Consider the following 26,335-nt stretch of genomic DNA (forward strand, 5'->3'; position numbering starts at 1 on the left):
AAAATAATATATTAACAAATGTTTAAAAGAAATCTGTTAACCGGAGCTTGAATTCCTAAGGGTCCGTTTGGTACATATGTTTAAAAACTGAAAATTATTATTTAAAAATATTTATAAAAATAATAAAAAATATATAAAAACACATAAAATATTATTTAAAAATATAAAAACAACCACCATACACCCCTAAACTTTTTCTTTTTGGAGGGAAGAATCTCTTAACTATTCGCCCGTGTGCAACTGCCTCACATGGATAAGCACAAAACAAATGAAAAAGGAACTTCATGACGCTATTTTCCTATTGTATATACAAGTTGCTTGATGTTTGATACTTGAAGATATAATTTCACTTGACCTCCACGGCTACACCGCTTCGCCAATTGTCTCAAAGAAAAACAGAAGAAAACAATGGATAATCATGCAAAAATTTCATTTTCACTAATCTCTGTTTTTCTTCTTCCATTAGAAAGTTCTGTACACTAATCATAATGTCATTTTCACTATTTCCCACCGCCACCACACTCCACCCAGCCATGGTTCTTCAAATCCCATTTCCACACTAAAACCAAGTCTCTGTCAAAGAAGTCCGAACATAGTAAGCAATGTTTCCGTTACTACTCTTCCTATTGTTTCTCACACCACACTTCACTCACGCTTTGAATCAAGAAGGCCTTTTTCTTCAACAAGTCAAGCAAAGCCTCTCTGACACTGACCCAAGTCAGTCCCTCTCTTCATGGAACGACCGAGACGACACTCCATGCAACTGGACTGGCATCATCTGTAACAACTCGACTCACCGAGTCGACTCAGTCGTCCTCTCCAACATGGGACTCGAAGGCCCCTTTCCCACCTTGCTTTGCCGACTCCCTTCGCTCTCTTCACTCTCTCTCGACAGCAACTACATCAACGGTTCCCTCCCCGTTGATATCTCCACTTGTCAAAATCTGAAGTTCCTCAACCTGTCTCTGAACGACTTGGTGGGCCACATCCCGGCCACTCTGTCTCAGCTCCCGAATCTCCGGACTTTGGACCTTTCAATTAACAACTTTTCGGGCGAGATTCCAGCGAGTTTCGGAGAGTTTCGCCAACTCGAAACGCTCAACCTCGGGAATAATTTACTAAACGAGTCGATACCCATTTCATTGGGAAACATTTCCACACTGAAAGTGCTTCAACTCGCATATAACCCGTTCATACCGAGTCGGATACCGAGTCAACTCGGCAACCTGACGAATCTCGAGGTACTCTATCTCAGTGGGTGTAGTCTCATAGGTCCGATTCCGGACAGTCTCGGCCGGCTGACTCGCCTGAAAAGCCTCGAGTTGACCTATAATAATCTCACTGGATCAATCCCCAGCTCAATCACACAGTTGAAAAGCATAGTCCAAATCGAACTGTATTTTAATAAGCTCTCCGGCGTGTTACCTTCGGGGTTGTCGAACTTGACAACGTTGTCGAGATTCGACGTGTCGATGAACCAGTTGACCGGGACGATCCCGGACGAGTTGTGCGAGTTAGAACTGGAGTCACTGAACCTGTACGAGAATCGCTTCGAAGGGTCTGTACCAGAGATCATAACTCGTTCAAAAAAGCTGTACGAACTGAAACTCTTCAACAACACACTCACTGGCTCACTGCCCAGTGAACTCGGGAAGAACTCACCGTTGCAGACCATTGACATTTCCTACAATGGATTCTCTGGAGAAATCCCAAAATATTTGTGTGAAAAAGGTGCTTTAACACAACTTATTTTGATGTACAATTCATTTTCGGGTGAGATTCCAGGGAGTTATGGAAATTGTAAGAGCTTATACCGGGTTCGGTTAAAGCAGAACAATCTTTCTGGTTCAGTACCCGAAAGTTTCTGGGGCTTACCCCATGTGTACCTTCTTGAGCTTGAAGATAACTCACTGTCTGGAAACATTTCTAGAATGATATCCGGTTCTTATAATTTGTCTCAGTTGTTGATCTCGAAAAACCAGTTTTCGGGGTTGATACCTGAGGAGATTGGGTCACTGAACAATCTTTTTAAGTTCTCGGGGAGTGATAATAGGCTTACTGGTCCAATTCCTGAGACTTTTGTGAAGTTGAGTGAATTGGGTACGCTTGATCTTAGCAATAATGAGCTTATCGGCAAAATTCCGGAGGGAATTCAAGCTTGGAAGAAGCTCAATGAGCTTAATTTGGCAAACAATAGGTTGTATGGTGAGATCCCAAGTGAAATTGGGAGCTTACCTGTGCTTAATTATCTTGATCTTTCTGGAAATCACTTTTTCGGCAAAATCCCAATTGAATTGCAAAATTTGAATCTCAATAAGCTTAATTTGTCGAATAATTGGTTGTCCGGGGACCTCCCTCCACATTATGCGAATGAGAATTATAGGAATAGCTTTCTGGGAAATCCAGGGTTGTGTGGTGACCTTCCGGATCTTTGTCCTAGTGTAGGTGGAGGTAAGAAAGAGGAGAATCTGTGGATTTTCGGATCAATCTATATGCTTGCGGGCATTGTTCTCATTGTTGGGGTTGTAGGGTTCTATTGGAAATACCGAGCCTACAAGGAGAACAAGAAAGGGCTTGCTATGTGTGAGAGACGGTGTCCCTCAAAAAAGAGTGTCTACACTATGCCGAAGTGGAAGTCGTTCCATAAGCTCGGTTTTAGTGAGTTTGAAATTATGGATTGTCTCAATGATGAAAATGTGATCGGTAGTGGAGGTTCCGGAAAAGTTTATAAGGTTGTGCTTAGTAATGGTGAGATAGTGGCGGTAAAGAAACTATGGGGTGGAAAAAATAAAAGGAGGTGGCAGTGTTGATTCAGAGAGAGATTGGTTTGAAGCTGAAGTTGAAACATTGGGAAGGATTCGGCACAAGAATATTGTGAGGTTATGGTGTTGCTATGACTCTGGGGATTGCAAGCTTTTGGTTTATGAATACATGCCTAATGGGAGCTTGGGAGATTTGTTGCATAGTGGCAAGGGAGGATTGTTGGATTGGCCAACAAGGTATCAGATTGCTCTGGATGCAGCTGAAGGGCTTTCTTATCTGCATCATGATTGTGTTCCATCTATTGTCCATAGGGATGTGAAATCAAACAATATATTGATAGATGGAGAGTTTAGGGCTAGAGTTGCGGATTTTGGAGTTGCTAAAGTAGTAGCAGCAGTCAGCAAAGGGGGAGAACCAATGTCTGTGATTGCAGGCTCTTGCGGTTACATTGCTCCAGGTTTGTTAACATGTCACTTGATCACTCGCTGATATATTTTGCTATGCTGAATTGAGCACTCACTACTATCATTTATTAGTTTTTATATTCCTGGCATATTGTGAAATAACTTATATTTCATTTGCTCATGTACCCAGTTCATACATACCATAAGCTATGTAGTTTGTTTGACTAGACTAGTGATTGCGAAAATTATTGGTATAGTCTGTGCAGTATGCCAATATGGCTACTTAAATGGTTCTCATCCACTTTAAAATCATTTTCTGCAATAGGATTTAATAAATTCTAAGCCGCTGGCTTGTTTCTAATTCATTCTGCTTTGATTTGAACCTGATGCAGAATATGCTTATACACTTCGGGTGAATGAAAAGAGCGATATCTATAGCTTTGGGGTGGTCATATTGGAGTTGGTCACAGGTAGACGCCCAATTGATCCTGAGTTTGAGGAGAAAGACTTGGTGAAATGGGTGTCCACCACCATAGATCAGAAAGGAATCGACCATGTACTTGACCCTACACTTGAATCTAAGTACAAAGAAGAGATCAGCAAAATTCTTGCCATCGGCCTTCTTTGCGCTGACTTACTTCCTATTAACCGCCCTGCAATGCGAAAAGTGGTTAAATTGTTGCAGGAAGCAGGGGCAGGAAATAAGTCCAAGAGAGTTCACAAGGACGGGAAGTTCTCCCCTTATTACCAGGAAGATGCCTCTGATCAAGGATTAATAGTTTAAATGTCCTTATGGTGTTGGTTTTCATGGGACCGCTGCTATGTTTTTGTAGTGTGTAATCACTGTGGAGATTCCAACTGGCGGAAAAGTAAGAAGCTTGTTTCATTGAAGTGTTTGTCAGTTTAAATAGTCAATATGGTGTGAGAACGAGGGCGGACTCATTTTTATTTGAAAATGATAAGATCGAGACCAAAATGATAAGAATTCGAAGAAATATAATTGTAGAGCCGGAAGTTAATGTTTAGCTTGGTTAGCAATGAATGTCGTAGGCTGCAGCCTGCACTTATGGAAATACTCAATCTGTTCCATAGCCAACACTCATAGTTAAAAATAGAAAGTTTTATATATGGTGCAAGGGTTTCGCCATATATATAAGAGAGAACTACCCCGTTGCTGTATTTTAGAATACCTTGGTGTGATGGTCTCTAAGGGGCTGTTTGGATGCATTTTTTTGGTCACTCAATTTCCGTCACTCAATTTCCATCACTCATCACTCAAAAATATATACCTGTTTGGCACCATCACTCCCTTACCATCACTCAATATTTTTCACATTATTTGTGGGCCCCATACCTGTCACTCGATGCATTTTTTTTTTTTTTTTCAGTATCACCGAACCCAGTGGAAAAAAAAAAAAAAGAAACCCAGATCAGAAGGAAGAAGAAAAAACCACCTAGTGTGAAAGGAAAAAGAACAAAAAGAAGATGAAGGATGCACGCACCAAACGCAGTGAAAAAAAAAATTGGTCAAAAGTTGTGGCTAAAGTTTGACAGTAGGTCCCTCTATGTAGTGTTATTTACAAAAATGCCATCGAGTTATGAGTTATGGAAACTGAAAACAACTAAAATGTGTTTTCAATTTCCATAACTCATAACTCAAAAATCAGAGAATTGAGTGATGGAAACAGAGTTATGGAAACAGAGTGATGGTGGTGCCAAACGGACTTCTTGCTATGGGTCCCACATTTTTGAGTTATGAGTTATGGAAATAGAGAATTGAGTTATGAAAACATGTCATCCAAACAGCCCCTAAGTGCTTGTGAGATGTAGAGGGTAAGAGTCGGAGTTCAAGTCTCTAGGAGAGAGACTTACACATATATACACTTAGATTAAGCTAGAGTAATATATATATATATATATATATATATATATATATATATATATATATATATATATATATAAAGAATATCTAATAATTTTCCATACCTTTTAGGTACAGTACTTATGTACTGTTCCTTAGATTCCCTTTTTAAAATTCTGCTATGTGGATTTTTTCTAATGGGAATGGAAGTGTATTTTTTAGTTTAGCAATCACATTTTCTCTATAAAAAAAAGAAAAAGAAAAAGTTAAGTAGCCACATGGCTGAATCTTAAGAGGTGAACCTATGGAACAACACCTAAATTATTATACCTAAGTTTTGTCCTTTAATAAATACACTTAATTCTCTTTATTAGAGCAAATAATATTATATGATAAAGAGTGATTATCTATAAAAGAAAAAAAAAAGTATAATCTTACTATGTTTGCATGGCTCCAATAAACTTTTACACAACTCGATTAATGAAGCAAGATCTCAATTGTTGTATAACCCAACTTTACAGGAGATTTTGGAAAAATATTACTAGTTAATAAACTTTTTTGCTCTAATTATTTGCAAAACCATATGAGAAAATGGGGAAGCAAGATCTTAATTGTTGTATAACCCAACTTTACAGGGATTTTGAAAAAATATTACCAAGTTAAAAAACTTTTTTGGTCTAATTCTTTATAAAACCATATGAGAAAATGCGAAATAATGCAATTTTTTAAAGAAACTAGCAATAAAAAAAAAGCATGAAATTGGCTAATATAGGTAATTTCTGTTGCACACAGTGTGTACGTACTATCGTACACACACTATATGCAACAATCACTACCCTACATATATAAAGTTGTATTTATGGTTCCTTAAGTACATGGTATGTGAAGAGGAGGAAAAAATGTAGATGACGGATCCATTTAACTGAGTGTGACGACATGAGGCTGGCAGGTTGATAGTCGACGGATCCAAGGTGCACGGACGCACAGTAGATGGATGTAAGTGACATGTGGCAGTCATCTGTTTTGATTTAGCTCCAAGGATTCCTAAATGGAATTAACTTGCGTCTCACAATTAACTATAAAGAATCCCAATACGAGAATAATTCTAACAAGTAAAGGATTCTGTAATATACGCTCGTTGAAGATGATCTTCCTTAGAAGGAAACGCCTTGATGCGCAAGAAACGAATGCCGACTCTACTATAAAAACCCATGAACCCTCAGAGTACAAGGTACGCATAATTCACTCAACTTTGGCACTCTAGGGTTGCGAAAAGTTCTAACTTGACCTTCAGAGGGTTTTTGGCCGGCACCACAGCGATGCTCTCTATTAGGTCTTTTCTTTTTGTTGTGCAGGTGTTGTTTCAAGCTTGTGAGGACCGTGTGACTAACTAGTGATTTTTTCGTCATCATCAGTATGTTTGATTTTAGTTCCTTAAATTTTAAAATGTAACAATTTAGTTCCTCCTAAATTCTATTCATAAATACCACTAGAATGCTGAGTAACACTAAGTTTAAAACCTACCAAAGTACAGTAATTCAACCAAAAGTGATTACGTAATTAGATGATTGCAATGAAGGTGAGCTGGTCGGTTAGCCCTACTATTTGTCAAGGAGATGGAGGCCAAGGCAACTATGTTAGGCACTTTGCCAAACTAAGTAAGAAGTATTTTGGCTATTGGAGGGTCAAGGTTTATGACCACCATGAAGAATGAAAGATTAGGAAATAGTCAATGGCCTTGTAACTGAATTGGCACATTTTCATGTACAAAGTGCTTGGGGGTCTAGGGGAGAAAGGGTTCATGCTGCGGGGTTAGCAGCATGTTGTAATTATTTCTCAAAAAAAAAAAAAAGATTTGGAAACATTCTCGTTTAAGAAAATGATTGTAGCCTGGTATGGGCCCATCCTATACGTGGGCCAAGGCCCAAGGAGCCTGCCACTAACTCAAGTTGTTGATTAAGACGAGAATCCCAGATTGCTAAACGACATTCTTGAGGCATTAAAGAGACAAAGTAAAGAGGTTTAGACTAAACATCGAGGAGATTGAGGCAACAAATTTGGCAAATAAGGAAGAAAGCTCTATCAAAGTGAAAATAGGTGTCTGGTTTCCAGTGGAGTTGAAAGATAATTTACTTGCCCTACTTAGAGAATTCCATGATGTCTTCGCTTAGTCACCAAACTAGGACATGCTAGGCTTAGACACAGATATTGTAGTCCACAAAATTCCAATAGAAACCAAGTGCACACATATGAAGGCAGATCCTCCAACATATGAAACTACACATAATTCGTACAATCAAAGAAGAGGTTAAGAAACAAACAAAGATGGATAGGTTAATTGGTGGAGTATTGGGATTTAAGTGAGGATAGTCCTAAGGACAATCTCTCTTTCTCTCTCCCTCCCTCCTAAGCTTGGCCGTTTGCATCGTCCAACTTCATTGACACTACTAAGATCACACTTGTAAGAATTTCCTATTTTTGTTTGCAGCCCCTTGAGATGGGTATGTTGTATGTAGGGATGGCCATAGGTAGGGTATACCCATACCTAACCCAATTAATTTATCCATGGATACCCGATTACCTTACCCAATTAGTATTCATACCCAATTGTTACCCAGTTTGTTTACCCATGGATATCCATACTCTACCCAAACCCGATTTTTATAAAATCACCAAATATGCTCAAAAACTACTAAAAAGACCAAAATATCCTTAAAATCTCTAAAATGAGCAAAATACCCATGAAACCTCTAAAATGGCCAAAATACCCTTGATATCTCTAAAATCACCAATTATGCTCAAAATCCACTAAAATGACCAAAATATCTCAAAATCTCTAAAATGAGCAAAATACCCATGAAATCTCTAAAATGACCAAAATACTCCCAAAATCATCAAATATGCTCAAAAACCACTTTAAATTACCAAAATACCCCATGAACCTAAAAAATGACCAAAATACTCCCAAAACTTAAAAAATGACTAAATACCCACGTAACCTAAAAAATGTCCAAAATACCCCCAAAATCCAAAAATTACCAAAATATCCCCTAAACCTAAAAAATGACCAAAATACCCGCAAAACCTAAAATTTGATTGAAATACCCCCCGAAACATAAAATTACCAAAATACCCCCTAAACCTAAAAAATGACAAAAATACCTCCAAAACTTAAAAAAGACTGAAATACCCCTGAAACTTAAATATTATCGAAATACCTCTGAAACCTAAAAATTGACCAAAATACCCCGTAAACCTGAAAATTGACCAAAATACTCCCAAAGCCTATAAACTTACCAAAATACCCCCAAAATCTAAAAAAATTACAAAAATGCCCCTAAAACTTATATGATGGTAAAAATATACCCTAAACCTAAAAAATGTCTGAAATATTCTCAAACCAATAAAATGACCAAAATACACCCTAAACTTGTAAAATGACCAAATACCCCGTAAACTTGAAAAATGACCAAAACTAACCCTAAACCTCTAAAATTACCAAAAATACCCCAAAACCTATAAACAACCAAATACTGCCATAGAATATATCTAAAATGACCAAAACACCCTTGAAACCTTTAAAGTGACCAAAATATCCCTAACTTGTAAGATGACCAAAATACATTTGTAACCTCTTAAATTACCAAAATAGAGGTTTGGAGTATTTTGGATGTTTCGAGGGCATTTTTGTCAAGATTAAAGGTTCTAAGAACATTTTAGTCATTTTGTAGGTTTTAAGGAAATTTTGGTAATTTTTTAGGTTTCGGGATTATTTTGGTCATTTTTTAGATTCTAAGGGTATTTTAGTCATTTTTTAGATTACAATGGGATTTTTGTCATTTTTTAGGTTTTAGGGGTATTTTCGTAATTTTTATATTTTGGGGCTATTTTGGTAATTTTATAGGTTTTGGAGGTATTTTGGTAATTTTAAGGTTTCGAGGGTAATTTTTTATGTTTCGAGGTATTTTGGACAATTTTTAGGTTTTTAAGATATTTTGGTTATTTTTTAAACTTTGCGGGTATTTCGGTCATTTTTTAGGGTTGGGCGTATTTTTATCATCTTATAGGTTTTAGGGGCATTTTTATCATTTTAAAGGTTTTGGGGGTATTTTGGTAATATTATAGGTTTTAGGAGTATTTTGGTTATTTTATAGATTTCGGGGGTATTCTTGTCATTTTATATGTTTAGGAGGGTATTTTGGTAATTTTAAGGTTTCAAGGGATATTTTGGTCATTTTTAGGTTTCAGAGGGTATTTTGGTAATTTTTTTATGTTTCGGGGGTATTTCGGTCATTTTTTAGGTTTTGAGGGTATTTTGGTAATTTTCAGATTTCGGCGGCATTTTGGCAATTTTTAGGTTTCGGTGGTCTTTCGATCATTTTTTAGGTTTATAGGGTATTTTGGTAATTTTTAACTTTCAGGGGTATTTTGGTTATTTTTTAGGTTTCAGGGGTATTTTTGTCTTTTTATGAAGGGTGTTTCGGTTATTTTTTATGTTTCGGGAATATTCTGGTAATTTTTAGGTTTCGGGGGTATTTTGGTCATTTTTAGGTTTGGAGGGTATTTCATTAATTTTAAGTTTATGGGGGGTATTTCGGTCATTTTTAGGTTTCAGGGGGTATTTCGGTAATTTTTATGTTTTGAGGGTATTTCGGTCATTTTTTAGGTTTCAGTGGTCTTTCGATCATTTTTAGGTTTATGAATTATTTTGGTAATTTTTAGTTTTCAAGGGTATTTTGGTCATTTTTTATGTTTTGGGGATATTTTGGTAATTTTTAGGTTTCGGTGGTATTTCGGTCATTTTTTAGGTTTAGGGTGCATTTCAGCAATTTTAGAGGATTTTAGGAATAATTTGGTCATTTTCAAGTTTTAGGGGCAATTTGGTAATTTTGATTATTGGGTAATTGGATGGGTTGGGGTTTACCCATAATAATTTGGTTGAGTTGGGTTTGAGTTAGATCTAATTAGTTAAATGGGTAATATCCAAATCCTACCCAATTACCTTTTACCCATTAAGAATTGGGTATTACCCAAAATAATTGGATCGAGTAGGGTTGGATATCTATTACCCAATGGGTATGGCCATCCCTAGCTCCAATAACATAAAAGGATGTCTACATTACGAATCTTGACATTCAAATATATATAATGGGTAAAAATGGGAGCTTGTGATCGGACTTGTCCATTCATTTGGAAAACAATATGAGAAAATTACCCACAAAAAGAGAATACCTGGAGGTGCTCAAAACCGGTAGTGGGGGCGGTGATTTGCGGTGGTCGGAACCGAAGGTGGGGGAGAGCAATGCGGCAATGAGGAAATAGAAGCGGCAATTGCAGGTGGAAGGGAGTTTGGGTGTGTGTGTGTGTGTGCGTGTGAGAGTGTGAGAGAGAGAGAGAGAGAGAGAGAGAGAGAGGATTGTAGCGTAAACGTTGATTTTGGGAATTGGATTTGAAAGAGCAAGATAGAGAGAGAAAGTGAGGGGTTTGAAAATTTTCTAGAGCTTCATTTTTGGGATCAGATTTTGAAAGAGGAGGATAGAGAGAGAATAAAGTGGCGGGCTTTGAAAAACTTTTAGGGATAATATTGTCTTTTTATTTGTATTAGTGGAGTAAGCTGATGTGGTTTTTTCCGGACATGTGTCAATTATCTATTGGAGATGAAACACCAAAACAGCTGCTGACTTGGTATTACAGAAACATAATATACTTTCTCCAGCCCATGGGAAGCAAATGCTTTGACTATGGGGTGTCCTCAACACTACATGTACTTATCTACAGGATTGTCATCGGGTCTTGGGTTTGGACAAGTGTTGGAAACTGAATATTTTTTGGACCCTCTTTTTAGCACTAAACATCCAAATCAAAACACAAAGTATACTCAGCCATTTCAACTAAATCCATCATATTGAAAACCATACAAGTTTGGAGCATTAGAAGACTGAAAGTTACAAGTAATTAAATCTGGAATTGTAAGCATAGATTTATATTTCTTCTTACTATCTATTTTTGGTTTATTTTGTTTCCATTATCAGTTATGTTGGACAAAAATCACCTGTTCTAAAAATCTTGTTTGCTCTTTTTCTAGTGTCACCGTTGGTTTGAAGTCGCGCCACTTTCTCACTCACCAATTCCGACGCCCAACTACGAAAAGGAGTAATTTTTTTTTCTTTTCCCTCCATTTTCGGCAATGGGATTGCCACAAACCTTTTTTATTTTTTCCTTTTGGGCACTCGCGCAGGGGCACACTCAGTGAAGCGGGCAGGACTGGGCAGAAGGAATTTCGGCAACACTGTTGCCGAAATTCTCAAAATTTCTCTCTTCTCAGTTTCGATTTTTTCTCTCATACTTTTCTTCGAATTTCGGCAACACTGTTGCCGAAATTCACCCTCTCTCCTCATTTTCCCAAATTACTTGGAACAGTGACTATAACCCCAAAAAACTTCACTTTTACCAATATTTACCCAAAAGACTCTTTATAATGGTGTGTGTGTGTGTGTATATATATATAATGCACAATTATAAGTTGTCTTAGTCAAAAAAATTTATATGCGCTTGGCTGAGTTAAGAATTTTTTTTTTCTCTCATTTTCAAAAAATAAAATTAATTGCAATCTAGCGTTAGTTTCTTGCTGACTCTTCTCTCTCTGTTTAGAACTTAGATGTGCTCTCATTGATGGCATTGCTTCACTGTTGCTATATTAGGGTATTGCCCAAGAATTTGAGCCATCCCACACTTCAAAATATTTCCAAAGTTGTTACATACATTCATATGATAAAAGTGCATCTGAAACTATTTATATAAAAAAGTATGAAAAAAACTCAATTTAATTGATTTAAGTTTAGCCCATTGCTCAAATGTGATAGCCTCATATACCTTAATTTTCTTATTTGTTGGACTCAATGATCTGAATTGGTTATGATGCTAATTTCACTGCAGAGATCGTAGAACGTATGTGTATTGCAGGGGATTATGTAAGTACCATGTTTTGTAATTTCAAGTTATTGGACCTATGAATCTAGTAAATATGCATGTGGTCATAGAAAATTGATGGATGTTTCACCAATTTACCATCCTTACATGTTTCCCAATTATTTTCAGGGTGTGACAATAGAGTGATTCTATAGTCTTTTCACTTGAAGTGTGTATACATGTCCTCTGCATTGTGGATCACGTGTGCCTTATGCTCAAGCCCTCTGATTTAATCCTCAAGGATATCACTACTTCAATCAAATTCCAATGGCTATGATTCGTTTTTCTATTTCTAGGTCGTCAAAGAACACATGCATCAAAACTAGTGTTATTTTGAAATTATGAGTTTTTTTTTTTTTTTTTTCAAGCTGTTCAATCAATATTCTTTTTTCATGGTTAGAGCATTCCCATTGGGACTACCAAATGGGATATGTAGGGATGATTTAGCATTAAAGCCCAAAAACCACCCAACACCCGGACTTGTAAAAGCTTAGAATTGCGAAAAAATTTGCAATTGTGCTACAGTGCCATTCTAAATGTAGAATTGCACTGTAGCACAATTGTAAACAAAAATACTATATTTTATTGATTTCCCCTTTTAATTTCTCTCATTCTGACTCTCACTTCCTCTCTCTGTCTCTCACAGCTCCTCCCTCCTCACTCCTTCTCTCACATCTCTCTCGTTCAAAGCTTGCATCGGTGCTAGATTTTGGATTTTGGATCGGCGTGAATCGGCAGACTGGGTTTGGATCGGTGGGCTGGGATCGGTTGATGGTGGGTTTTGATCGGTTGATCGATGGGTTTGAATCGGTGGATTTGTTGATCGGTGGGTGGATTGGTAAACATACCGATGGTGGCTCCGATGGATCGTTGGGTTGATCGTCGGTAGCTCCGATGGTGATTTTTTTTTTGAATGAGTTTGCTGGGATATGTGGGGTTTTGGTTTGGTTTGAATTAATGGTTTGATGGTTTTTTTTTTTAATGTAGTTTTGCTTTGATGGTGGTGGCGTTGCTTTAGGGTAGTGGCGTTGTTTGATGGTGGTTTAATTTGGTTTTGGTTTGATGGTGGTTTAACAGTGGTGGCGTTTTTTTTTTTTTTTCTTATCTATTATGGCCTATGCTAGAGGTTGAGGGAGAGATGAAAAGGAAAAGAGGGAATGTTAAGGCTCTGTTAGTGCATAATAAGGGAAATGGATTGGTCACTTCAAGGGGACCTGACCTCCATGGAAGAGAGAGAGAGAGAGAGAGAGAATGAGCAATGTATCATTCACAAGACAATGAACCTGTTCTATTACATAGTGCTTCCCTTATACCCGTGGTGTAATCCTAACTAACTCTAGTACAACTAACTCACCCTCTTAACTACTCTTCACCTTATTAACTAGTTTGGTAACCCTTACCCCCAAAGTAACTAACTAATAACTACCTACCTATTACAATCAGTAAGGTCCACATGTACAATTACACTACAATGGAAATATAGGTTCCTAACATTGAGAGAAATAGTAAAAAGATAATAAAAAAGAATATTTAAATAAACTAGGGAAAAAAAATAAAGTTTGGGATGTTGGGTGTATTGTAAAACGGTATGGTATAATTGATAAAGTAGTTTTTTGAGATGATAAAATAGAATAGGATATCATTTTCCATTGCGAATGCTCTTAGGCTAGACTAGTAATAGTTTTTTTCATGATTGTTCATTCAATATTCTTAGTTCATTGAATATTGTTTTTTTTTTTTCTCCAGGACCCTACCAAATTTTGAAGTGTGATGAACTTTTTTGGGGAGTTTTTTTAATAGAAAACTGCAGTCGTATGCACAACCAGTGGACAATATTTTTGAACAACATATTTGACTTAGTTTTTTGGATAAGATATCTAACAATTTGGACAATTAATAACACAACTTGTAGAAACTCTTTAGGATACCTTTTGTAACTAATGAAGTTACACAAACAATGTTAGATTCTATTTGTATTTTGAAAATAATGAATATTTTTAAATGCAATGGTAAATTTCATTTTTATATATGCATCTTTGAATAAAACAATTGTGGATGAATGCGGTAAAATTCATTAAGGGAGATGCTGATGATTTAGTGGGTGATTACAAGTCCTCCCATTTGGACAATTTGCAAAAAGTCTTGGAGATGGCTTTGAAGTTTTCATTGTATTTTGTTTAATTTTAGCCTTATAAAGGATTTCTTTTGTTCAATATGGGCAAAATATAATCGAGATGAACTAAATACATTGACGTCCTCTCTAGTCTGAGTTGGCAACATGTTTAGCTCATTCAATCTTCATTTTTTCTAAAATCCTACTATTATGATATATTTGCAAAACAATTTAATAAGTTTGAAATTGAGCTTTATGAGAAAACTGTTATGCATTCATAAGATTTTGCTCAACTATATCACTATCTATACTTACAATTTTTCCCCATTTTGTTAGGGTGAAGTCGACCTCTTCATATGAGGTAGACCACTCAATACTGTATCCATTGGCTTGAAGATATTATTTGCAATTACAAGTAAAGACGCTATTTAACGACAATACTGAATACACACATCATCCAACATAAATTTCCTGATCCTTGACTTCAAATGTTCCATCATCACAAATACACCGCGTTTATGTTTCATGACTTCAAGGTTAGGACCCTAGAGTCTTGTATCCTCTGCATATGGTATTGACAATCCGTAGATGTTGGCATATATTAAAGTTTTGTAACCCTTAGGCTTAGTCTTGTATCCTCAGTAAAAAAAACTATCCAAATGGTTGCTCATCATACTTCATAATCTCGTGGCTGAGTCCTAAAAAAAATGCATGATGTTAGGGGAAAAAAAAGTAAACAAAAGCATATATTGAAGTTTCTTTTTTCTTGTACTATTAAACGTTAAAAAATATAGAATTAACACTCAAAGTGTAACATTAAGCTACTTTCTTAAAGAATTCTTTGTAAAGCTAAACATGGGATAATCTATTGAAATGTTACAAGCTATCTCTTCAGAATTCACTTGCAATCCAGGTTTATTTATTTCTTTTTTTTGATAAGTTCAATCCAGGTTTAATTTCATTGCATTCATCCCCAATATTACATTCTCATGATTTTCTATATTACCATTTTCCACTGCTGCATCAAGAACTTTGTTTAGAAAAATCCATTAGTAGTCTAACTTTGTTTAGGAAGACACCATTTCACAGATTCAATTCCTCTAGCAAACCCAACAGAATAGAAGTATCACATTCTTGCTCCAATGACAAATTCAAATTGATACAGATCATTTTAGAAATAAAGAACAACACAACCTACCACAAACTCAGGAAAAACTTATTACACGAAAAGAACCAAAATCTGAAAATTCCAACAGTGATAAAGAAAATTAATATGTAATTGAGCTATTTTAATTACTAAAGGACTTACTGTACCAAAGTGTAAAGGTTCATGATCAAGAAAATTAAAATAACCCCAACACGACTCAATCAAGGTTTCAAGTCTCAACCAATGAAAATAAAATATTAGTACAAAGAAACAAGTTTCCCCTTACTAGCATTCACGTTACATTTTAAAACCTAACGGATAAAATTGTAAGAGATTGTTTATGGTGCTTCGTAGTTTATAACTATAAAGAAATAGTTTTTAAAAAGTAAAAATAAGAACACACCAACATAAACCTGGTGAAACAATAATCATTGTTGCCCATCAACATAACTGATAATTAAAACAAAATAAACAAGAAATTGATAGTATGAAGAAATATAAATACGTGCTTACAATTCCAGATTTAATTATTTCCTTGTAACTTTCAGTCTTCTAATGCTCCAATAACATAAAAGGATCTCTATATTATGAATATAGACATTCAAATATATATAATGGGTAAAAATGGGAGTTTGAGATGAGACCCATCCATTCATTTGGAAAACAATATGAGAAAATTACTCATAAAGAGAGAATACTTGGAGGTGGTCGGAACCGGTAGTGGGGGCGGTGATTTGCGGTGGTTGGAACCGGAGGTGGGGGAGAGCAATGCGGCAATGAGGAAATAGAAGCAGCAGTTGCGGGTGGAAGGGAGTTTGGGCGTGTGTGTATGAGAGAGAGAGAGAGAGAGGATTGAAGAGTAAACTTTGATTTTGGGAATTAGATTTGAAAGAGTAAGATAGAGAGAGAAAGTGAGGGGTTTGAAAGTTTTCTTAAGCTTCATTTTGGGTATCAGATTTTGAGAGAGAGAGAGAGTAAAGTGGCGGGCTTTGAAAAAATTTCAGGGAATAATATTGTCTTTTTATTTGTACTAGTAGAGTAGCGATGTGTTTTTATCCAGACATGTGTCAATCATTTCTTGGTGATGAAACACCAAAACACCTGCTGACTTGGTATTACAGAAATATGATATACTTTCTCCATGGGCAGATTGGTATACAAAATGCCAAGGATACAAGTACACCATGATGAAATTTGTATTTCTCCACGACTTCCCTCATCCAAACCGGGTCCTTGTATTTCTCCAACCAGTCAATTTCTTCCTAAAACCCTGGCCGACTGACTCTTTTTTTAGATTAAAAAATAAAGATTTTATTGAAATGAGTAAAAACAAAAACTAGGAGCTGCCTACAGCAAAATTAATATAGCTCTGAGCTCTCCACCGTTTTGCTCTGCCAGACTTAACTACCATTTTCTTTCACTTTTTTCCCCTTTAGTTTATTTTAATCATTTAGCTATTAAAAAATGATTTACACGAAAATTTGGAACTGATTTTATCCATTAATTTGAGTTCCAAGTTAAACATTTGATTAAGCTTTTGTAAACCAGACAGAAGGGAATTTGAACTTTCCTTTAGATAATTTGATAGTTGGGAGGGGGGAAACTCAAACCTATATAGATTTTCTTCTCTATGGGCCAATCAAGATTCTAAAAAATGCAGATGAAGCAGAAATTATTAGAAACAAGGCAGGATAGAAAATGTAAAAGAGCAACAGGGCCAATGTATCTTACTCGATGGATAGAAAATCATTCATATGTTACATTAATCATTCTTGATGTTAAAGATTGTATCTAACATGTCAGTAAACAGAGATGCTAGGCTGCTAGGTGATTGAAAAGGCATCATAATGCCAATTTACACAATTGCTAGAATCAACATCACTTTCCACTGTAAATTGAAAAGAAAATCATCAGGAGAGAGAGAGAGAGAGAGAGAGAGAGAGAGAGAGAGAGAGAGAAGAGCGGGTTTTGGTTCAGTAAACTCGTGAATTCATCATTAGAGTTATGTTGTCTCCCTTTAGTAGAATCCTCCCTGAACAAAATAGATGAACCACTTCAAAGAATGCACATTTAGGAGAAGGTAAAGAAAAAGGAGTGAGAAAAAGAGCCCACCTAAAGATTTTCTGCTCTTCTTCTTAACATTGACTTCTTCAGCATCATCCAGCACCAAATTCATGTACTCATCAAAGCCCTGTAGGGCACAAAAATTTACATTTATTCACTTAGAATTGCAAAAGATGCTTGAAATTCAAGGTGATCTCAGCGTTTTAACCAAAGTTCAACATTTAGAAGTGACACTAAATATGGTGCAATTATGGCCATTTTGCCATTTTCAGTTGGAATAGACATCTTTTTATGCATGACAAATAAGGTGCAATTATCGCAATCAAATCTCACTCAACAACCAAGATTAGACAAACTCCATTGTTCATTGATCTAAGGAATCTGTAGAATCTTGATCCTAATAAAGAAAATAAACACATGCCATAGTAATAATCGCAGAACAAAAGATTACTATTCACAAATATTTCAAAGTTATTACAGTGGAAATTTGAAATTTTCACATTTTAGACATGTTTGCAATACATTTTATATAGCAAAGATAATTATCATATATGTTACTAAAAATCCAGCCTTAATTAGTCCAGCCACTTTCAAAATCTACTTTTGGAGAATCATTCTTAAAAATTAGCAATTTTTTCAGAGAATATCACAACAATATTTCCTAGAACTATTTCTTTTGTTTACAGCTTAAGAAAAAAAAACCACTGAAAACAATATGTTTTTGGAGCTTTCTTATTGGTCCCTAAAACCAAATCTCAAAAACTATTTTTTGCAAACATAACCAAACAGGCCCTAATAATCCCAATACTCGCAATTTTTAAATTTTCTTTCTGCAAGGGTTTAATTTTAAATGGAAACAAAAGTTTCCCTCTTTTTTTCTTTTTTTTGGTTACAATTTCACCTAGTGGGTCTTGAACCCATGGTCACACCCTCTAACCAATTACTATGGGAGAAGTGCCAGTTGAGTTATAACTCATTGGCATAGGAATCTACAGGTATCAATGTTCATAAGAATTTCATGAATCATATCACTCAGAAATTCCAACTATTTTAGCATGAAAATTATTGAAAAAATCATAAGACATTGCCTAGCATTCTCACTTGACAAAAACAATGTTCATAAGACATTGCCTAGCATGACAATTCATAAACCTGACTAAAACAATGTTCACAAGAATTTCATGTATCATTCACTCAGAAATTTCAACTATTTTAGCATGACAATTCTTGAACAAATCTTTTTTTTTTTCTTTTCTGATAAGTAATAAAGATATATATTCAAAAAACTACTTTACGTAAAGAAGCACAAAGCATTTCGAAAATTACAAAAAAAAAAAGAAAAAAAGAGAGAAAAGCAAAAATAGAGGGAAAAAAACTAATTACAAAGAAAAAGAGAGCTAAGGAACAATGGGAGAGATTTACTAGATGTGAGTCCCCAAGCTTTAGACCAATCAAAAAGGGAACTAGAAAAAAGAGCAAGTAACTGTTCATTGGATCTATCTAAGTCCTCAAAAGTCCGCCGGTTGCGTTCCCTCCAAATGCACCACATCAAACACAACGGAGCTAAATTCCAAATGTTAGATGAATGCTTCCTTAACCAATTCCACCAACCAAAAAGGAAATCTATAACCGATCTTGAGAGAACCCACGAAACCCGAAAAGTGCTAAAGACAAAACTCTACAAACGATGAGCCTTCCCACAATGTAGCAACAAATGGTCCATTGTCTCCCCACAACTACAACACATGATGCATCAATCAACAAAATCAAAACCCCTACCCCGCAAATTATCACCCGTGAGAATCTTATCCCATGTGACTATCCAAACAAAGAAAGAGACACCTTCGGGTGCCTTAACCTTCCAAATACCTTTCCAAGGAAAACAATGGAAGAAGAACCACACAACTTATGATAAAACAAGTGGATATTAAAATCTCCATTTTTCATCAACTTCCATCTCATACGGTCACCATCATCCGTTGAAGGTAAATTGGCTGCTAAGAAACAAAAAAAAAAATCATCCACCAACTCCACCTCCCAATCATTAGGACCCCAATTAAAACGAACATTCCAATCTCTCCTATCCCCCACTCCTTGCCTTATCAAAGAAGAGTCAACAGAGGCCTTTCCAAAGCTATTTTCCTAGTAAGACTTTATTAAAGGTGGCCAGTTTCCTAATTCCTAAACCACCATTGGCAATAGGCATACACACCTTGTCCCATCCCAACAAATGTGTCTTGGAATCACTCCACAAGAAATCCCTTTGCAACTTCTCAAGTTTGTTAGCCACATGAGTAGGAATGGTGAAAAGAGATTAAAAAAAAATAAGTAGGGAGGCTAGATAACATACTCTAAAGCAAAGTCAATCTACCACCTTTCGACAAATACAGTCTCTTCTACCCTGCTAACTTGCTTTCAATTTTATCCAAAATAGAATTCCTAATAGAGGGGGACTTATGAGATGCCCCTATCAGCATACCAAGATAAGTCATTGGCAAAGACCTAACCCTATAACCGAAAATCTCTGCCAAAGCATGCACATTATGTACCTCCTCTATAGCAACCATTTCACTCTTAGACACATTAACCTTCAAGCCTGTCACGACCTGAAAACAAAGTAGTAACAAACAAACATGAAGAAATTGCTCCACATCTGTGTCACAAAAAAAAAAAAATAGTATCGTCCGCAAATAGCAAGTGTGAAACACATTCTCCTCCACCCCTCCTACGATCAACCCTAAAACCACAAAGTAAACCTGCCACCTCCATTCTCTTCATCATCCTACTAAACACCTCCATCATAACCAAAAATGAAATGGGAGACAACGGATCTCCTTGTCTCAAACCCCTTGAACTACCCAAAAAATCAGCTAGAGACCCATTAACCAACATAGAAGACTAAACTATGGAGATATAGGTACGAATCCATCTATACTATTTCCATTCTCTTCAACAAATATAACAGAGCCTTCCAATTCACATGGTCATATACTTTCTCAATATCAAGCTTACAAATCACCTCTGGAATATACTCTTCACCCAGCTGTCAACGCACTCATTGGCTATAAGAACAAATCTTAAAGACATTGCCTAGCATTCTCACCTCCTTCATCAAATGTATCAATCATGAACTTAAACCTTTGATTACACCAAAAAATTCTAGATGTTAACACATCTTTCTTGCCCCACAAAAATTCAGTCACTTCAATTTCAAAAGTTGTGGCACTACCCAAATTTAATTTTCCCTAAAAATTAAATATCATTCTAAAGCTAAAATAATACTAAATGTCTAAATCTCAAATTCTACAATGTAAATTGCAACTCAATACATCATCTACAGTGTGATAAAATAACCACTTAACCCCTAGTAAACCTTTCTTTCCCCCCAAAATCCAATCACAAAGCATCCCAAAACCAACAAACTAACAAAGATTTAGCAGTGATTAAAAAAAATGCATAGATAAGCTTAGACATAATACATACGATGATACGGCCCTTGATCCTCAGGTCTTGCTACTCAAAAAGCCATATTTGAATGCGAGCTTTCTGTACCAATTCCTAACCAAATAAAAAAAAAGCAAAAATTAGCTCAAAAACTTCCCGACCCATTAAAGAACAAACAAAATCAAAGCAAACCCAGAAGACAAAACCATTCAAAATGGCCAAAAATAAGGACTTACGCTCTGAAGAAACCTGAAAATCAAGTTCTGGCGCCACACGAACCCCAAGAAACCAACAAAAAAAGAGAGTGACAGTGAGTGAACAAACAAAGTAAAGCAAACCCTAGAAAAAATGGTAAACATATTGAGAAAGGAAAGTAATGAAGTGAGAGCTTACAATGGGTTGGGTCATAATCCTCTAACCTTTGGTGCTTGCCATGGCTGCGATTCTGCAAAATTCGACACTCACAGAGAAAGAGAGTATGCTAATGTAAAATAACTAAGGCTCTGTTTGGGAGGAGGGAAATGAATGAAAAGAATATTTTTAGAATATTCTTCCCTCCCTCTTGTTTGGGAGTTTTAACGGATGGAATAGAAAGTCCATTCCCTTGTTTGCGAGTTTAGGTGGGAGGAAATGAAATGGTTAAGAGGGAATACTCATTCCTTCCTAAGCCCTCAAAATCTCAAATTTTTGTTCCCTCCAAATTGGGAGGAATAGGAGGAAATAGATTTAGGTTTAATGAAAATTTCATTGAAATTCCTAAATTACTCCTTGAATCTTAGACCTCTTTATTCTCAACCAGCCGTACCAATATTTTTGCTCTCTCTTTGCCGCTCCTTCTTTCTCACGCTGTTGCTAATCACAACCAGCCATATCCAACTGTGAGTTTTTTAATTGCTTTGATTTCATTGATTTATTTACTATTAAAAAGTTTTTCAATTGTTTCAATTGTTTTGCTTTCATTAATTTTTTCTCAACTAGCCATACTCAACTATATGTATTCTGCTTGTGCATGTGTTCTTAATTCCTATCATTGATGCACAAGTAGCGTCGGGTCAGCATAGTGCAATTTGTTTCCTTTAAATGATACACGTAGTGTTTTTATTTATTTTTTCCTTTCATTCCCGTGTATTCGGTATGCTGGAACAGAGTAACATTGTTCATTTCTTGAACAATTAGCAGTAACTTCCTTGGGAAGCCTAAATACTTTAATGACTAGTACTGTGTTTATTTTTATCATGGTAATGCATAACATGAAATTATTGTGGGTGTGTAACTATTTTTTTTTTTTTAGAAAATATTTTTTATGTTCAGGAAGTCCTTTTTGCATCATGAAGGTTACAAGATTTGCTTTGATCAAAGTATCAACTATTGAGTTTAGAACATGAAAATGGGATATACAGAATGGACCCGTTAGGCCCTGTTTGAGAATCTTTTTTAAAAGTAGTTTTCTAGCTTTAAATTTAAAATACTTCTTTTCATTCTAACATGTTTGGTAGCCTATTTCCCAAAAAATTGATCTCTGAGAACAAAGATTTCCAAAAGGCCTAACAATGGGAAACATCCAAACCTGAACTCTTTTTTCTGTGAACAAAAGAAGATACAAGAAAACACTTTATGAATAATGCACTTTTAAGTGCACAGTGTCCATGCTTGGAAGGTGAATGGACAAGGGGGGGAGCTCAATTGTGGTGGGTGAGCTTGGAGGATCCTATAACAAAATGCTAGAACAGAATGCTAGAACATGTGTTAGGACATATGTGGTTCACTTGATAAGAACATATGTCATTCTTTTATGTAATTGGATAATCCTTTGACAAAACGCACTTTACTTGTAATTGGGTAGATCTAGGATGTTTTTAATACTTCAAGAAACAAGGTTTCAAGATCAAGTGTTAAAGCCATGCAATTCTGTCCAATAAACAAGCTGAGAAGTGCTCTTCATTAAAGCTCGACAGCTGCATCTATCAAGCTTTAAGAAGCTGTTCCAGCCCTGTGGCTCAACAGCTACTCGATAGCACCTCGACACCTCTAGCTGTCGAGATTTAAGAAAAATAGTTTTTCATTACTGTTTTGATTCTAATCCGTGGACATGTCTTTGGGTCTTCTTTTCTCATAATCCTAGACATATAAAAGGATTATTTTAAAGGTCATCAAAGTAAGCACAAGTTGCACAACAATTGAGTAAAGTCTGTTCAAGCAATTTGTGACCGGAGACAAAGTTGCCCTAGTTTATCTCTTTGTGAAGAAGCTGCTGTGTCTTTGCACCATAGGGTTTTGTAACCAAGCATCTTCTTGTTCTTTATTGTGAGGATGAACTGAAGAACTTTGCAGCCAACATCTTTCTCAAGTTGGTGATTGAAGTCGTGTATTAGGATCCGCGCAATTGGTTAGTCATGTACTGGGAGCCGTGCATTGAAAAGGAGAGATTGTCACTACATGTCACGACCCAAACCTGTACTTCAGAATTTAGAGCATGACCGGCATGTTAATATCAAGTTTACCTCAATACTAACACGAACCAACTTAAACAGAAGGTGCTTAACAAGAACTGTTTCCTGTACACCTGCTTATTTTCTTGCAGAAAAGCCATAATATACAAAAATGTGAAAACCTTGAAAATTCATTTCATTTGAACTTTGCAAGATTGCCACTTGGCTGAAACTTCAGGTATTCGTGCAAATATTACATAGCTAAACGTTTAGCAAAAACTCTTATTTACAAACCTAACCCCAAAGACATACAACTGGGGTTCAAACCAAACTAAAGTTCAAAATTACATCTGTGCTCAAATGATCAAGTACATCTTGATTCCTTTTATACAACAAAAGAGCTAAACTACTATACAACAAAAAAAAAAAACTATACAATCTAAACAAAAGAGAATCACAGAATCTTGCCACCTTTAATACTCTTGCTGCTTCCAGGAAGAACCTGTGCACTAAAATATAATAGGGTGAGCTGCGAAGCCCAGTAAGGTTTTTAAGCTCCATGGGCCTTTGATAAGAATGCATGTAAATCAAATATTTTATGGATATGCCAGCTTTGATAAAATAGCCTTCATACTATTCATATTGTTCTTAAATTATCTTATGAACTTTCAAATGAAAATACTTCATTTTCCTTTCATATAATAATAAAAGAACATGATAAGGAACTTAAACATAATTCAACATACTTTTCTTATCATCATACTTTTCTTATAACTTCCCAATAACTTAATAGCTCTTTTATAATACATATTAGTTAGTCCAATTGTAAATCTGTCACAACTTTGGGAGGCTTCCAGCACTTAGTGCCAGGCATCCAGCATTCCCGACAATGCTAGGTAATTCCGGAATCATATCATAATACATACTTTCAACCATGGGGGTAGGTTGACATCCTCCACAAGTTGGCGGTTACCAACAAGGGCGGGTACAGCAGAGCCAGTCCCACTTTTAAATGGCCAAACAAAATCTCCATGGAAATACCAGTACTATAACCTCTACTGGCTGAGTTCAGATCATGACAATGGAATAACTAAAAACTATACTTTTACATAACTATTTAATAACAGTAGCATATCCAATTCTTTCTTTAAACATTATGTTCGTGATATGAGTAATAGCATCAATATGCTAAAATTATCATATATATAAGATTCAATAAGTCACGAACATAAATCTTTACTTGAATCATGCTTATATGTAATATCTCTAATTAAAAGGTTTTAATCCGTTATAATTTTTTTCTAAATAGTCCTTATGCTTATCAAACGCACATGTCACAAGTCCCTTACCTGAAAACAGATGACGCGAGAGATTTGTACCAGAGGAGCTCAAGTGTCCGTGTTCTCGTTCTCGGCACCTAAATGAAAGACCAAAACTTATTACTAACAACTCTTCCTAAAAAATAAACTTCTACCTCGAACACAACCTAACTCTCAACTTAGTAAAAAAAAAACTTAATTCCCAACACATAGAGTTCCCCTAAAACAAGGTACAATCACCAAACTCATAACATACCAAAACATAGAGAAACCAAGCCATAAAAATTCATATATGATCTAAACATACCAAAAGATAAGCACATTAAATTATAGCTCAAAACATTTACCCTAACTTCAAAATTAAATCTACAAAGTCATAGTTATCCTACACTGTTTACTGATCATTTCAGTAGCAAATTCCCCATTTGTAATATACGAATGGGCTGTCAAAACACATCAAATTGTCATGAAATTTTACAGAGCTACTCCCCTGTATGTCTAATATATACCGTATAAATTTCAAAGTCAAATAATAAAACTATAATTTATTAAAAATCTTACAAGGAAACGTGCTCAAAACTGTCCTGATAGAAATTTATACAACTTAGAAATTAAACCATTATTTTTTTATTAGTCCAAATGCAGTGAGAGCAGTTCCAAAACAACCATATGTGTCTTAGGATTCATAAAAACTACTCCTAGCATCATAATTCACAGCAAATGATTTAATACAGAATTTTCTTGTAGTAAACATCAAATCTGTCACAGTGACAGCTTCAGTGCATATTGATACAAAATTCATCAACTAAATGCAAATGGTCTTCAATTCATTTGGGTATTTTTATACCAATACAATAAACATTAAAATAACTTATTAAGCATCCAATAGACCATAACACCATCAAACTTTCAACTTACAAAAACAGAATCACAAGTTCAGCCCCTAAAATCAGATTTGAGAACAAAGAAGGGAAAACAATTAAACTATCAAAATACTCTAAAATCAAATAAGGTTTTAATTACTTACCCACAAATTTGAAGCTGAAACTTTAGTTTTAGGCTCTTAATTCCTTCTTTAGAGTGAGATTTTGTTTTGGTGAGAGAGGGAGAGAGAGAGAGCTCTTGCCGTGTGAAAGCAAAGAGAGAAAGAAAAGAAAGAACAAAAGAAAGGAAGCAAGAAGCTTCTGGTACAGCAAAAGAAAAGATGAGGAATTGACTTTGAGGGGTGTACGTGTATAGCAAAGGAGAAAAAGATCAAGACCAACTTTTTTCCACTTTTTGGCATTTGCACTTTTCACCCCATATAAACTTATATTTCAAGAAATGCCCAATGACAATATAACTTTGCATATATGTGTATGTGTGTGTGTGTGTGTGTGTGTGTATATATATATACATATATATCCTTATCTTCATAAAATTTATTTTCTACAACATTAAAAGAGCATATGTCTTTTATAATATCACAATAGCAAAGTTTTATTGCACTTAAAATAATTAAGGTAATAACAAACATATAAACTCATAAATTTAATTATGCAATTAGGTTGGGGGTGTTACACTACAGAACAAGTCCAATTGGGTATTGGGGTAAGGGTTCAATTGTAGATTGGTATAAGGTACTGAGATTCCTTTACTTATAACCGCTTGTTGTGATAATAGTGGATTCTCGGGAGTGGTGACCTTAAAATCACCCGGTGGGGTTTTTGTCTTGGAGGTTTTCCCCATTGGTAAACAAATCACCGTGTCAATTTATTTTCCGCTACACTTTAGTTTATAGGTGATTTGTTTGTGCTACCATGCATTTGCGTGTTAATTTGAT

At 35.6% G+C, this 26,335-nt stretch overlaps 1 long non-coding RNA gene and 2 pseudogenes across 1 annotated transcript; 1 reads left to right on the forward strand and 2 right to left on the reverse strand.

Moving 5' to 3' along the window:
• The first annotated feature begins 470 nt into the window (after nucleotides 1-470).
• On the forward strand, nucleotides 471-4,162 carry LOC142641263 (uncharacterized; annotated as a pseudogene).
• Nucleotides 4,163-17,259: 13,097 nt separating this feature from the next.
• Nucleotides 17,260-21,200, reverse strand: LOC142641793 (uncharacterized; annotated as a pseudogene).
• A 2,167-nt stretch (nucleotides 21,201-23,367) lies between these two features.
• Nucleotides 23,368-25,733, reverse strand: LOC142638568 (uncharacterized). The gene is made up of 3 exons (XR_012845029.1): nucleotides 25,541-25,733; nucleotides 24,544-24,611; nucleotides 23,368-23,703 (listed from the first exon to the last, which is right to left on the reverse strand). It is a non-coding gene; the product is annotated as an uncharacterized LOC142638568 (long non-coding RNA).
• Between the last annotated feature and the right edge of the window lie 602 nt (nucleotides 25,734-26,335).

Source organism: Castanea sativa, chromosome 6, assembly GCF_040712315.1.
Source record: "Castanea sativa cultivar Marrone di Chiusa Pesio chromosome 6, ASM4071231v1".
Lineage (NCBI taxonomy): Eukaryota > Viridiplantae > Streptophyta > Magnoliopsida > Fagales > Fagaceae > Castanea > Castanea sativa.